Raw genomic sequence first — 16172 nt, forward strand, 5'->3', positions numbered from 1 at the left:
CAATTACCCAACCCATCTAATTCTTACCCCAACCACCATTCCCAAGCTATCCCATTCCCCAACTTCCCCCAACTACCCCATTCCCCTGATTACTATCCCAACCCTCAATTCCCCAATCCGACTGACCCTATTCTCTGACGACACCCAACTTAGTAACCCCCAATTCTCGACTATCCCCCTGACTATCCCTTCGCTCCCCGACTGCTCCCTAAACTCCTGATTATTCCAACTCTCAATTCCCCAGCTTGACTAAGCCTTTGCCCCCAACTACACTTCCCTACCAGCCCTGACCAACCCCTATCCCTCCAACAACCTTCCAATTCCCCCGCTGACTCACAACCACATATGACTACAGCACGCCTTCAGACTTACCACTCTATCCAAATCGCTAAAATATGCATGGTTGGCACTGGTTGTGTGGGTGTGTGTTCCGGACAGGGGAGGGATTTCCCATGTCTGTGGAGCAGGGGAAGATTCCTTCTGGGGCGGTGGCTTCCATGTCCGTGAGGGGTGGTTTCCGTTTCTGTGAAGAGAACCTTTTAACTTATATATTTTTTTGATCAGGGTGGCCTTTCCTTTCAGGAGTCAAGGTTGCTGGCGGGGGACACACCAGAATGACGTGGTGGATCCCATGCTTTACTTTTTTTTTCAAATTGCTTGAATATTTCTCGAGGCAACATTTTGAAAAAAAGGGAGAAAATTGTACCCATAGGGCTGATTCTGTCTATTTGTGGTGGATATTTCAGGTAGAATCCCACGGCACTGCTGGCAAGTTCCTACCTCTCGTCAATGACATGTAGTCATAGCCATAGAAGTCATAGAATTTACAATGCAGAAAGAGGCCATTCGGCCCATCGAGTCTGCACTGGCCCTTGGAAAGAGCACCTTACTTAAGAACAAAGAAGAAAGAAAATTACAGCACAGGAACTTCCAAACCTGTGCCGACCATGCTGCCCGTCTAAACTAAAATCTTCTGCACTTCCGGGGTCGGTTTCCCTCTATTCCCATCCCATTCATGTATTTGTCAAGATGCCCCTTAAACGTCACTATCGTCCCTACTTCCACCACCTCCTCCGGCAGCGAGTTCCAGGCTCCCACTACCCTCTGTGTAAAAAAACTTGCCTCGTACATCGCCTCTAAACCTTGCCCCCTCGCACCTTAAACCTATGCCCGCTAGTAATTGACCCCTCTACCCTGGGAAAAAGCCTCTGACTATCGACTCTGTCTATGCCTCTCATAATTTTGTAGACCTCTATCAGGTCGTCTCTCAACCTCCATCGTTCCAGTGAGAACAAACCTAGTTTATTCAACCGCTCCTCATAGCTCATGCCCTCCATACCAGGCAACATCCTGGTAAATCTCTTCTGCACCCTCTCTAAAGCCTCCACATCTTTCTGGTAGTGTGGCGACCAAATTTGGACACTATACTTCAAGTGTGGCCCAACTAAGGTTCTATACAGCTGAAACATGACTTGCCAATTTTTATACTCAATGCCCCGGCCAATGAAGGCAAGCATGCCTTCTTGACTACCTTCTCCACCTGTGTTGCCCCTTTCAATGACCTATGGACCTGTATACGTAGATTTCTCTGTCTGTCAATGCTCTTGATGATTCTACCATTCACTGTATATTCCCTACCTGCATTAGACCTTCCAAAATGCATTACCTCACATTTGTCTGGATTAAACTCCAAGTGCCATCTCTCCGCCTAAGTCTCCAAACGATCTAAATCCTGGGGCGGAATTCTCCAATCCCCGCAGGGTCGGTGAATCGCCCGGAGCCGGCGTAAATCCTGCCCCCGCCGTGGCCAGAATTCTCCGCCACCCGGGAATCAGCGGCAGCGGGAATCACGCCGATCGGCGGGCCCCCCGTGGTGATTCCCCGGCCCACGGTGGGCTGAAGTCCCACCGCTGTCAGGCCTCTCCCCCGACGTGGTTTAAACAAGCTCTGTGCCGGTGGGACTGGCGGCGCGAGCGGGCCCCCGGGGTCCTGGGGGCGGGGGGGGGGGGGGAGGCGGGGCGATCAGGCCCCGGGGGGTGCCCCCACGGTGGCCTGGCCCGCGATCGGGGCCCACCGATCAGTGGGCAGGCCAGTGCCGTGGGGCACTCTTTTTCTTCCGCCACGGCCTCCACCATGGTGGAGGCAGAAGAGACCCCCTCCACCGTGCATGCACCGGTAGTGACGTCAGCGGCCGCTGACGCTCCGGCGCATGCGCGGACTCATGCCGACCGCCGAAGGCCTTTCGCTCAGTCCCGATGCCGGCCTGCGTAGCGCTAAAGACCGTTGGCGCATGTCGGCGGAGCGGGAGCAACTCCAGTGCGAGTCTAGCCCCTAAAGGTCCGCACCTTTTGGGAGGCCCGACACCAGAGTGGTTGGCGCCACTCCGCTACGCCGGGACCCCCCCCACCCCGCCGGGTAGGGGAGAATTTCGCACTTGATGTATCCTCTGACAGTCTTCATTGCTTTCCTGAATTCCACCAACCTTTGTGTTGTCCGCAAACTTACTAATCAGACTAGTTACATTTTCACCCAAATCATTTATGTGTACTACGAACAGCAAAGGTCCCAGCACTGATCCCTGCGGAACACCACTCGTCACAGCCCTCCAATCAGAAAAGCACCCTTCCATTGCTACTCTCTGCCTTCTATGACCTAGCCATTTCTGTATCCATCTTGACAGCTCATCCCTGATCCTGTGTGACTTCACCTTTTGTACCAGTCTGCCATGAGGGACCTTTTCAAAGGCCTTACTGCCGTCCATATAGACAATATCCACAGCCCTGCCTGCATCTTTGTGACGTCCTCGAAAAACTTTAGTGAGACACGACCTCCCCTTCACAAAACCTTGCTGCCTCTCGCTAATACATACACTTTCTTCCAAATGGGAGCAGATCCTGTCTCGAAGAATTCTCTCCAGTAATTTCCCTACCACTGACCCAAGGCTCACCGGCCTGTAGTTCCCTGGATTATCCTTGTTACCCTTCTTGCCAATAACTTTTTGTGACCCCTTTTAGCCCTCCTGACTCCTTGCTTAAGTTCCTTCCTACGTTCCTTAGATTCCAGACAAGCTTTGTCTGTTCTCAGCCCTCTAGCCTTGACAAATGCCTCCTTTTTCTTTTTGACAAAGCCTGCAATATTTCTCGTTGTCAAAGTTCCCGAAATTTGCCATATTTATCCTTCTTCCACACAGGAACTTCCGGTCCTGAATTCCTTTCAACTGACATCTGAAAGCCTGCCACATGTCAGATGTTGATTTACCCTCAAACATCCGCCCCCAATCTAGGTTCTTCAGTTCTCACCTAATATTGTTATGATTAGTCTTCCCCCAATTTAGCACATTCACCCCAGGACTACTCTTATCCTTGTCCACCAGCACTTTAAAACTTACTGAATTGTGGTCACTGTTCCCGAAATGCTCCACGATTGAAACTTCAACCACCTGGTCGGGCTCATTCCCCAAAACCAGGTCCAGTATAGCCCCTTCCTTAGTTGGACTATCTACACATTGTTTTCCGAAGCCCTCCTGGATGCTCCTTACAAACTCTGCCCCATCGAAGCCCCTAGCACTAAGTGAGTCCCAGTCAATTTTGGGGAAGTTGAAGTCTCCCATCACAACAACCCTGTTGCTTTTTCTCCTTTCCAAAACCTGGCTACCTATCTGCTCAACTGGCTGCCGCTGGCTGTTGGGAGGCCTGTAGTAAACCCCCAACATTGTGACTGCACCCTTTTTATTCCTGATCTCTACCCATATAGCCTCGCTGCCCTCGGAGGTGTCCTCCCGCAGTACAGCTTTGATATTCTCCCTCACCAGTTGCGCAACACCTCCACCACTTTTACATCCCCCTCTATCCCGTCTGAAACATCTAAATCCTGGAACGTTTAGCTGCCAATCCTGTCCTTCCCTCAATCAGGTCTCTGTAATGGCAACAACATCAGAGTTCCAAGTACTAATCCAAGCTCTAAGTTCATCTGCTTTACCTGTTATACTTTTTGCATTAAAACATATGCACTTCAGGCCACCAGTCCCGTTGTTTTCAGGAACATCTCTCTGTCTGCTCTTCCACAGAGCCATACTGGCCCTATTCCCTAGTTCTCCCTCAATTTTTCCACCTTCTGACCTATTGCTCCGGTACCCACCCCCCAGTCATGCTGGTTTAAACCCTCCCGTGTGACACTAGCAATCCTCGTAGTCAGGATAATTACGCCTCTCCAGCATAGATGCAAACCGTCCTTCTTACACAGGTGACACCTGCCCCAGAAGAGCTCCCCGTGGCTCCGATAATAGAAACCCTCCCTCCAATACAAGCTGTTTAACCACGTGTTTAGCTTCTCTGTCTTCCTATTTCTAGCCTCACTGGCACAGGAAGTAATCCCAACATTACAACCCTAGAGGTCGTGTCCTTTAACTTTCTGCCTAGCTCCCTGAACTCCTGCTGCAGGACCTCATGCCCCTTCCTGCCTATGTCATTAGTACCAATATATATGTTGTGTTATGAACTCTGGGATTACACTCGCTGCAACTCAATGCAGCTTTGACCAAAAGATACTCCAAACTTTGAAATAAGTTCAATGTGATTAATTGAAGCATTAGCACAATTCTCTATGAGTTCGACTCTCCTGCTAATCTTGCTATAGTAGCTCAGTCTAACTAACCAGTCTGCTCGAAGCCACGTGGTGGGTGCAATACCTCTGATCTGCCCCTGTCCTACTCTCTAAGTGTCGCCTGTGGAAAGAGACAGAGCATGTGTGCCCTGTCCTTATATATGGGTTGTGTAATGCCCCCTTGTGAGTTTTCGGGAAATTTTGGCGTTGGAGTGGGCGGAGCTACAGAGTCGAGCGGTGAGTATTTAAACTAGCTGCTTCGCTGATTCGAGTCTCTTTGGCGGGAATTCAGATGTTGGAGTGGGCGGAGTTGCTTCGCTGCTTAAACAGCGGCCACAGGGTCTTTGGGGATAAATTTGGGGATAAAGAGTGACATCACAGCAAAGCAGTGAGCTGATTGGCTAGTAAGGAAAGTGCTCCAATTAGCAGTAGCTGGAAGAAATCTAACTCCTCGTGTGTTGGTAAGTATTGTGATTGGGAAGTAAAATCTTTATTCCTTTCACTTATTCATTATTTGATATATTTGTAATCAGTTAAGGTAAAGTGTAAAAATGGCAGGAGATCCCAGACCCGTGTTATGCTCCTCGTGCTCAATGTGGGAGTTCAGGATTCGGCTCCTTTATGTGCGGGATGTGTATCCAACAGCAGCTTCTGTTCGACCACTTGACGGCTCTGGAGCTGCGGATGGACTCACTTTGGAGCATCCGCGATGCTGAGGAGGCCTTGGATAGCACATTCAGTGAGTTGGTCAAACCGCAGATTAGGATTGGCAAGGGAGACAGGAAATGTGTGACCAAAAGGCAGAGAAAGAGCAGGATGGCAGTGCAGGTGTCCCCTGCGGTCATCTCACTCCAAAACAGGTATACCGTTTTGGATACTGTTGGAGGAGATGACTCACCAGGGGAAGGGAGTAGTAGCCAGGCTCATGGCACCATGGTTGGCTCTGCTGCACAGAGTGGCGGGAAAAACACTGGCAGGGCTATGGTCATAGGGGATTCAATCGTAAGGGGAGTAGACAGGCATTTCTGTGATCGAAAACGAGACTCCCAAATGGTATGTTGCCTCCCGGGTACACGGGTCAGGAATGTCTCAGATCGGCTGCAGGACATACTGAAGGGGGAGGGTAAACAGCCAGTTGTCATGGTGCATATAGGCACCAACGATATAGGTAAAAAACGGGTTGAGGTCCTACAATCAGAATTTAGGGAGCTAGGAGATAAGTTAAAAAGTAGGACCTCAAAGGTAGTAATCTCAGGATTGCTACCAGTGCCACAAGACAGTCAGAGTAGAAATTCAAGAATAGTCAGAATGAATGTGTGGCTTGAGAGATGGTGCAGGAGGGAGGGGTTCAGATTTTTGGGACATTGGAACCGGTTCTGGGGGCGGTGGGACCATTACAAATCGGATATATGTTTGCACTCTCGCCATTTTTCTGAGCTGAGCAGTAACATTGTCCTTCATGGGCAGAGTTGGACCATGTCGTACCAGTTGTTCTATTGTTGTTGTCATTGTTATTGACGTGCCTGTTGTGTTTGTTGCCTCTGGTACGCTTCTTGTTGTTGTCTTTGTTGTTGTTTTTGTAGGTTTTATTGTGTGTTTGTTGTGCTCAATGACCACACTGAGTGGAGAATTCGAGTCCTTCACAAAGTTACTTGTGTCAGTGTCCTTTGTGACATCTGCTGTTTCATTGAGCGTGTCGTCTCTGATTCCTCGGCGCTCCCCGTCTGGAGTCATGTCCGGTTCACTTGAATCATCTTTGGCTTGTTGATGCTCTCCGTCTGGAGCCCTTTCTGGTTCACCTGAATCACCTTTGGTTTCTTGATGCTCCCTATCTGGAGTCATTTCAGGTTCTTGTGGAGAGGTTTGAGTAGATGAGGTTTGAATTAACGTGGTGTCACTAGAGTCACTGGGAGCCTCACTTTGATTGTCGAGTGCTTCTGTACATATTAGCTGAGATCTGTCAGTCTCGCTGAGATCTCGCACATCTTGTATGGGAATTGTGAAGCCTTTGTCACTTGTCGCACATACAGTGGGTGGACCTTTAGTGTCTTCTTGTCAGTTAGATGAGCTGGGTAGACTGTCAGAGTCTTCTTCTAGTGGCTCAAATAACCTGGGTAGACTGTCAGAGTCTTCTTCTGGTGGCTCAAATAATTTGGGTAGACTGTAATAGTATTTTTGTTGTTCACTTGAGCATGGTAGTCTGTCATAGTCACCTTGCTCTGCGCTTGAGCAGACTTGCATCGTCCGCTGCTGGTTGCTCAGATAAGGTTGCTAGACCTTCTTCATGGTCTTTTTCATGCAAGGACTGCACTCTGGAGTCTTGCATTGCTTCCATTGTGGAGTCTGTTAACGAGCTCGCTGTGGAGGCTTGTACCGCTCTCTCTGTGGAGTCTGGCATTGTTCCCTGTGTGGAGTCATGGTCTCACTGTGGTGTCGATCTGTGTGCTCTCAATGGAATTGTGCAGTGGTCTCGCTGTGGAGTCTTTCTGTGTTCTCTGTGTGGAGATGTGCAGTGGTCTCGCTGTGGAGTCTTTCTGTGTGGAGTCGGGGATTCTTCGTGGTGGTGGACCACTCTCTTGGTGTCAGGCCGCTCTCTGTGGCCTTGTACCACCCTCTGTCTCTTGGCGTCAGGCCGCAGCAGAATCCTGAACTCATGGGTCGAGATGTCGTCTATGCTGGGCTGAGGATCCTCAAATCCAAAGAACTCGTCCATGACTGTGTCGGATGCTTCAATGTAAAATACATCTCGTTGCGGTCCGGATTTGGTACTGAGGTCGCCACGTCCAATGATGGAATGATCGTCTGAGTCGTAGTCCTTAGGGACTAAATAATCTCTTAGGGCAGTGCTAGCTGCTTGTTGCAGGGTTCTGTGGAGGTTACTTTCAGCTACTGGTCGAAGTGCATTGTGCTGTCGTTCCAGGGGAAAGCATTGTCTTTTCTGGCTTTAAAATTGTTTTCACTTTTTTCGGACATTTCCCCTATAAGTGGGCATGGTCCGGGGCCTCTGATGTCATGACGTTTGTGCTGTATTGCGTAGGAATGAATTGTGCATGCGCAGATCGCTTTTCCTTCACTGTGCGCTCTTTTCGCAACTGCGCATGCACGGCTTCTCGCGCATGTGCAAAATACTGTTTCGCCAGTTTGCGTCTTCGGGAACTGCGCATGTGCGCTCCTTGCGTAAGATGGCTGCCAACCAAAATTGCTGTTTGCTTCTGCTGTAAGCCTATCTTTACCTCGTGGCGAGTATAGGCACCAGTTTTACCGATTTCTGTTGTGTTCACCTCGCAGTAGTTTTCAAACTTGTCCAGGACTGTCTGGAAGTCTCTCTTGTCCTGCCCTTTGGAGTACTTGAAGGAGTTGAAGATTACTGTTGCACTTTCACCCGCAATAGTGAGTAGAAGGTCTATCTTCTCAGCATCGGCCACGCCATCTAGGTCGGATGCTGCCATTTATTGAAGCATTAGCACAGTTCTCTGAGTTCGACTCTCCTGCTGATCTTGTTGTGGTAACTCAGTCTAACTAACCAGTCTGCTCAAAGCCACGTGGTGGATGTGATGCTTTTGATCTGCCCCTGTCCCACTGTCTAAGTGTCGCCTGTGGAAAAAGACAGAGCATGTGTGCCCCGTCTTTATATATGGGTTGTGTAATGCCCCCTTGTGATAGTGTCTTGACTGCCCATTGGGCGTGTCCTATTCTATTTGTTCATTAGCTGGATGTCTGCATGTCATGACGTCTCTGGTGCTCCCTCTAGTGTTTACTTAGTCGTAGTGTATTTACATTGACCCCTTGTGTATTTACAGTGATGCATATCACCACACCCACCCCCCTGCCATACTAGGTTAAACCCTCCCGTGTGACACTAGCAGACCTCACAGCCAGGATATTTATGCCTCTCCAGTTTAGATGCAACCCATCCTTCTTATACAGGTCATACCTGCCCCGGAAGAGCTCCGAGTGGACCATCACCAGCTGTTTAGCCACGTGTTTAGCTGCTCTATCTTTCTATTCCTAGCCTCACTGGCACGTGGCACAGGAAGTAATCCCGACATTACAACCCTAGAGGTCCTGTCCTTTAACTTTGTGCCTAGCGCCCTGAACTCCTGCTGCAGGACCTCATGCCCCTTCCTCCCTATGTCGTTAATACCAATATGTACCATGACCTCTGCCTGTTTGCCTTCACCCTTCAGGGTGCCCGCTACCCATTCTGAGACATCCTGGATCCTGGCCACAAGTTCCCCATTGAAACAAAGGGACATCTACACTTAATGGAATATGACTGGTGCTCGAAAAAGGGCCACATTTTAATTTCCCCCGATGCTCCTACACTGCATTGAAGGATTTCAAAAGCAGCTACGCTCCACCATTTACAGTAGGTCTGGGCTGGAAATCCAGGTGAGAAATGTGGAACTTCAGCTGAAGGTAGGCAAATAAAAGTGGAATGCCAATCTGATGGTGATTGCCAGTGCACGGAAGTGTTATGGCCAGGAGGGAGATTAATTTAAGCAGCCTCTTCTCACTACCTGTCCATAAACAGAAATGTGTCTTTGATTTTTGGTTTCCCCTTCATAAGTGGTAGCATTTTCACCTCCAACCATTCAGTTTGGAGTGTTGAAATCCTCTCTGAATGATGGCCACAGCAAACCCGAGATAAAGGGCATGATTTAATGGGCACCTTGTGCTTAAGCGGTGGGGGGGGGGGGGGTGGATTGGTGTTTGGGGGGGGGGGGGGGGGGGGGGGGGGCTTGGTACAGATATGTGTCTCAGTGTCTGCGGTTCTACTATGCCAAACATTGAATCAGTCCCGTTCTGGGGGCAGCCCCAATCCCTGCCTGCCCCGCCAATCACCCATAACTTCCAACACACCACATTGGGCGTAGTGACCACATCGAAACACGCAGGGGCTGAACCCTGACACCGGGACCAGACCAGAGAGTGGGCATGTCCACTGGGGATGGGACCAGTGACCGGTCTGGGTAAGGTTACGTGCGGGTGTCTGGGATACAGGGCCTGGAAGATGATGACCGTGGCCTCCGCTGCAGCCGGGGGTGTGTGGGCAGGGCATGTCAGATTGGTGGGGTGGGGGGAAGAGCGATGGAGGACATAGAGAGTCCCAGGGTGGAAGACACCGCTGATCATTAGTCTCACACCCTCACAGATATTGCATGGAATGGACAATATCTTGAACCCTGCAGAACATGCCCTCATGGTGCTGCTAGCAGGCTAGGCAGACAGATGCCAGAGAAGGCAGCGGTAGCAGCATTGACAGAGAGAGACTTAACGTGGTGGCCCATGTGCAGGGCCCCAGCCCACTCTCTGAGGATCTGGCCGCCCAATAGGCCAGACAGGGATCCAAAGGGGAAGGCTCGAGACAGCCCAAGGTGTATAGGCGTATCTGTTCTTTCGAACAGATGACAGACATGTGTGCTGCAGAAGACTCTGCCTCAACAAGGGGACGGGGCAGCACCTGTATCATGTCCTTGCGGACTTAGCACCATGTTGAAGATGGAGAATACCTGCTCCCGGTGACCACCAAGGTCACTGCAGCCCTGACCTTCTATGCCTCAGAATCATTCTAGGGCTTGAGCGGAGACTTGTGTGGCATCTCACAAGCTACAACCCACATGTACATCTGTGAGCTCATGGAAACCCTGTTTTCCGAGGCAGAAAGCGATATAGACTTTGACATGGACCAGACCCAACAAGGTGCCCGGGCAGCAGGATTCTCCACCAACACCGGGATGCCCAGGTCCAGATGGTAATAGATGGCATTGATGCACAATCAATGGACACGAAACGTAGGTGAAGTCCGAACGAAAGGCTTTAATTAGCAAGAAGTGAACCCGGCAGCAGACGTACAGGAAAATGGCTGGCTGCTGGGGACACGGGTTCGTATACCCCGCCTTGTAGGCGGAGCTACCTTCCTCTTTGCCAATCGGGCTAAGAGGCACACGATACCTGGGCCAATGGGCAGCGAGTCCTCTGCACCAATGGCAGCTCACACTCCCAGGTACCGTAATACCCCTAGTCATACTACCACAGGCATGCATGTCACCTTGTGCACACCGGGCCATCTTGGAGTGCCCTACATCCAGGTGTTCCACTCCCTGAATATCCAGCTAGTGTGCAACCACCACCTGAACATTATGCACGCTTCCCACGGATGGGCATGACATCTACATCCTGGGTGATGTGACCATCAATTGACAAGACACGTGATTGGAAGTGGTTTTAATAGTCTTACAACTGAGCCTGCCTGCGACGAGATGAACTGAGAGCAAGCTTACGACTGCAGTGCTTTATACTTCCGGTTATTGGGAGGAGCCATGGGCGGAGCCAAGGGTGGAGCCCAGTACAAACTCCTCATCTCCCCCTACGGGCAGAGCTGTACAACGGCTCGTATACAGAGCCCACAAGGACACAATACACGTAAGGCAATACACTGTGAATTAACGAGGTATATAATTCACCACATTCACCCCCTGTAAAAAAATCAAGTCCGGCGGGGGTGATGGGTCTACAAATTGAGCCGGTCCGGTGGCTGAGTCGTCCTTTGGGATCGGCGGAGCACCGGGGTTGCAGCCTCTTCAGGTGGCTGGGTGGGGGCGGTCGGTGAGGGTACGATGGTGGACTCTGGGGGTGATTCGATCTGAGCTTCGTACCCGACTGGTGCGACGGGAGACGGGGAGCGCAGGAAACCTATAGGCGCAGGGGCGCGGAGCAGTGGAGGGTTGGGTGGGGTGTAGTGTGAGGGGTACCTCAGCGGTAGTGGTGGTGGAGTTGGATCCTGCAGGCGCCAGGTCCCGGAGGGAAACAGTGTCCTGACGGCCATCAGGGTATTCGATGAAAGCGTATTTGGGGTTTGAGTGGAGTAGGAGCACTCTTTCTACGAGTGGATCAGTTTTGTGTACCCTGACGTGCTTCCGGAGGAGAACCGGGCCCGGTGTCTTCAACCAAGCTGGGAGCGAAACCCCCGTGGTAGTGCCGCTAGAAAAAACAAATAGCCGCTCGTGAGGGGTCTGGTTGGTGGCGGTGCATAGGAGGGACCTAATAGCATGGAGCGCGTCGGGGAGGTCCTCCTGCCAATGGGAGGTCGGGAGATTCCTGGACCGGAGGGTCAGTAGGACGGTCTTCCAGACCGTCGCGCTCTCCCTCTCCACCTGCCCGTTTCCCCTGGGGTTGCAGCTGGTAGTCCTGCTCGAGGCGATGCCCTTGTCGAGCAGGTACTGACGCAGCTCGTCGCTCATAAAGGACGGACCCTTGTCGCTGTGACGTAGCTGGGGAACCCGAACAGAGTGAAGATACTGTGCAGAGCTCTGATGACTGTGTGGGAGGTCATATCGGGGCACGGGATGGCAAACGGGAAGCGGGAGAACTCGTCGATGACGTTCAGAAAGTACACATTTCGATTGGTCGAGGGAGTGTCCCTTTGAAATCGATGCTGAGGCGTTCAAAGGGCCAGGATGCCTTTACCAGGTGGGCCTTGTCTGGTCTATAGAAGTGCGGTTTGCACTCCGTGCAGATCGGGCAATCCCTGGTGATGGCTTTTACCTCCTCGGTGGAGAAAGGCAGATTTCGGGCTTTGACGTAGTGAGCGAGCCGGGTGTCCCCCGGGTGGCAGAGGTCATTGTGGATAGCTTTCAGGCGGTCATCTTGTGCGCTGGCGCACGTGCCGCGGGACAGGGCATCTGGGGGCTCGTTGAGCTTCCCCGGTCGACACATAATATCAGAATTGTAGGTGGAGAGTTCGATCCTCCACCGCAGGATTTTATCATTTTTAATTTTGCCCATTTGTGAGTTGTCAAACATGAAGGCAACCGATCTTTGGTTGGTGATGAGGGTGAACCTCCTACCTGCGAGGTAGTGCCTCCAGTGTCGTATAGCTTCCACGATGGTTTGTGCTTCTTTTTCGACCCAGGAGTGTCGAAGTTCCAAAGCGGAGAGGGTTCGGGAGAAAAATGGGACTGGTCTCCCTGCCTGATTTAGAGTGGCTGCGAGAGCGACCTCTGAGGCGTCGCTCTCCACCTGGAAGGGGACGGATTCATCCACCGCCCGCATGGCCGCTTTGGCGATGTCCTCCTTGAAGGCCTGGCGAGCCTCAGCTGACAGAGGAAAGAGTGTGGCCTTAAATAGTGGGCGGGCTTTGTCCGCATACTGAGGGACCCACTGGGCATAATACGAGAAGAATGGGGCGCAGAGTCCGGGGAGTACGTACAGCTGGAAGTTCGAGTAGCTGGCGCCCTGACTCGTTAGGGTCGCGACGGTGCGCCCTTGGATGTGAACAGAGAGTGAACCCGAGGCGAGGGAGATAGTTTGCCGTGCAGGGAAGATAGGGAGCGAACAGCGTCTTACCAGTTCTGGGTGTACGAAGCTCTTGGTGATCCCGGAGTCGAGGAGGCACGGTGTCCTGCACCCATTGATTTTAACGGTCATCATATAGTTCCGGAGGTGTTTCGGACGTGACTGGTCCAACGTGACCGCGCTGAGTTGCGGGTAGTCGGCGGCTCGATCAGCTGTGCTGGAGTGGCCCCGTGATGACTGTCCGCTGAGGTCGTAGTCTTCGAGATGAGTTTCAGTGGTTGAAGAGGATGGAGCCCAAGATGGCCGCCCCCATGGATCGCACGTGGCGGGTGGCGAGGAAGATGGCGTCCAAGATGGCGGCCCCCATGAATCGCACGTGGCCGGTCGCGTGGAGGACGGTTGCCAAGATGGCGGCCCCCATGAGTCACACATGTCGGGTGGGGGCGGAGTCGGCATACAGGCTGCAGCATTACGGGGCCTGCGGGCCTATGAGTTTGGGAAGCGAGTGCTCTGGGCTGCGGGAGAGTTGGAGTAGGAGTTTTCTTCGCTAGGTATACCCGGGCATTGTGTCTTTTGCGACCGCAGCTGCTGCAGGTCGCGTTGCGGGCCGGGCAGTGCTGCCGTGGGTGCTGGGGCTGCCCACAAAAGGCACGCTGGTGCTGCATAGTGGGTAGGGGGCCGCGCGGCGCAGGCCTGGGGCAGTCATTGGTCGGGGGCCCATGATGGGGTCGCTTGGTCCGTGGGGAACGAGGTGAGGCTGCGGAACGAGACCTCCATGGTTGTAGCTAACTCTACAGTGTCCTCCAAGTTCTGGGCCCCTTTCTCAAGCAAACGTTGGCGCACATAGTTGGACCTGAGCCCTGCCACGTATACATCACGGACAGCGAGTTCCATATGTTGAGCGGCTGTTACAGCCTGATAATTGCAGTCCCGAGCTAGGGCTTTTAAATCGCGCAGGATTTCTTCCAGCGACTCCGCGGGGCGCTAGCGGTGGGTCGTAAAAATGTGGCGCACGTACACCTCGTTGATGGGCCGCACGTACATTCGATCGAGCATGGCCAGGGCCTCCGTATACCAGGTAGTACAGTTAAGTTGTGTAGAGATACGATGGCTCACCCTTGCGTGCAGTAGGCTGAGTTTCTGCTCCTCCGTAGTTTCTGAAGTGCTTGATTCAGCCAGGTAGGCCTTGAAACATCTGAGCCAGTGTAGAAAGATTTATTTTGGCTCTGCAGCCTGCGGATAGAGTTCTAGTCGGTCAGGTTTGAGGGCTGATTCCATAGTAGTTTTCCTCTCGTTTCCTAAGAATATTAAATTGATGTGACCATCAATTCACAAGACATGTGATTGGTAGTGGACAGTGGTTTTAATAATCTTACCACTGAGCCTGCCTGCGACGAGATGAACTGAGAGAAGTCTTACGACTGCAGTGCTTTATACTTCCGGTTAGTGGGAGGAGCCCTGGGTGGGGCCATGGGCAGAGCCAAGAGTGGAGCCCAGTACAAACTCCTCATCTCCCCCTATGGGCAGAGCCGCGCAATGGCTCGTATACAGAGCCCACAAGGACACAATACCCGTAAGACAATACAGTGTGAATTAACGAGGTATATAATTCACCACACTGGGGAACAGATATCCCCGGCCTTTCTTTTTATAAAATATTTTTATTCTACATTTTCACATTTTCTTCAGAATTTACATCCCACCAACAAACAGTAAATGGTAATAAATACAATGTCAATCCCCTTATCAACAACAACGATCCCATTCTCCCACCACCCCAAACAACGGCCCACCTGACAATACAAGCATCAAATAAAACAAACCCTCCCAAGGTGGGAAAATAAAGAAAAGGAAAAAAGAAAAAGGAATCAGGAATCACCTATGGTCACCATTGACATATACAGTCCACCCCCCAACCCGCCCCCACCAACATTCAATGCCATCCAATCCCCGAAAGAGTACCGTGATTGACACCCATGAATTGTGGACACTGCCCCCCCCCACCCCCTCCCAGACTCCACCCCTCCACTTCCTCTTGGAAACGCCTCCCCCCAACCTCGGCTCCTTCCCCCAACTTTTCACAATGGCTAGACTCACTAGAACCTGTTCTACCAGGCTCCAATGGCCGCAGCCCCTCCGCCCACCTCACCCCAGTTCACAGGCCAGCTTAAATCGGCCAGCATGGAGGGCCCCGCCCGGGTCTCCTTCCCCTTTGCCCAGTCCCAGGAAAACCAAGAAATCCCCTTCAGCACACAACCCCTGCATTCACACCCAAGACCCAAAGAACCATCATTGGAAATGAATATCCCATCTCTTCCCTTGTCCAAATATATACAGCGTTGACTCATTTAGTACATACACCAACCCGCAGTGAAAAAATAAAGTTACATGAGGCTACGTCGGTACACGACCAATTCTCAATTCTGCCATAGTCCTTCTGCCTTTGCAAACTCCTCTGCTGCTTCCACCGTCTCAATATAAAAGTCCTTGGAATTGTAGGTCACCCTCAACTTAGCTGGATATACTGTGCTGCACTGCACCTTGCTGATGTACAGTGTATTCTTCACCCGGCTGAAGGCAGCCCGCCTCCTCGCCAGCTCCACTGTAAACTCCTGGTATGTACGTATACCAGCTCCAGCCCACTGCATCTCCCGCTGCTGCTTTGCCCAGCACAGGACTTTCTCCTTCATGCTATACCTGCGGAAACACAAAGTTACTACTCTCGGCGGCTCACTCGCCTTTGGTATAGGCCTCCACGACCGATGAGCCCGATCCAGTTCATATCAGGAGGGATCATCCCCCTCCCTCAATAGCTTTGCCAACATCGTGGCAAAATACTCCGTCGCCCTCAGACCTTCCACCCCTTTGGGCAGACCCACAATCCTCAGATTCTGTTTCCTGGATCTGTTTTCCAGGTCTTCCATTTTGGCTCGCAGACCTTTGTTGGTCTCTATCACCCTCCGCAACTCCTTCCCTATCGAGGTGAGTTGATCACTGCTGCGATAATGCCTCTTCCACTTCCTTCAGTGTCTCACCTTGCTCCCGCACCTCCACCATTGCGCTTGATACCGCCGCCCTCACCGGGGCAATCGCCTCCTCCACCAGCACATTCAATACCGCCCCCATCTCCTTCTTCAGTGCTTCCATGTGCTTTGTGAACTGTTTTTCAACTTCCACAGCCATCACTTTGGTCATTTCTTCTGCTGTGAGCGATGCAGCCTCCCTTGGTGCTCCAGCCTCCGCATTCCTTACAGTTAGAACATAAGAACAAG

The 16172-nt window shown here is 51.8% G+C and overlaps 1 protein-coding gene across 1 annotated transcript in view; it reads left to right on the forward strand.

Annotated features, from left to right (window-relative positions):
• The window catches only part of LOC119966923 (dynein heavy chain 8, axonemal-like), a 1786259-nt gene that overhangs the window by 331142 nt on the left and 1438945 nt on the right, over nucleotides 1-16172 (forward strand). The window lies entirely within an intron of this gene.

The sequence above is a fragment of the Scyliorhinus canicula genome, chromosome 6 (genome assembly GCF_902713615.1).
Source record: "Scyliorhinus canicula chromosome 6, sScyCan1.1, whole genome shotgun sequence".
NCBI classification, from domain to species: domain Eukaryota; kingdom Metazoa; phylum Chordata; class Chondrichthyes; order Carcharhiniformes; family Scyliorhinidae; genus Scyliorhinus; species Scyliorhinus canicula.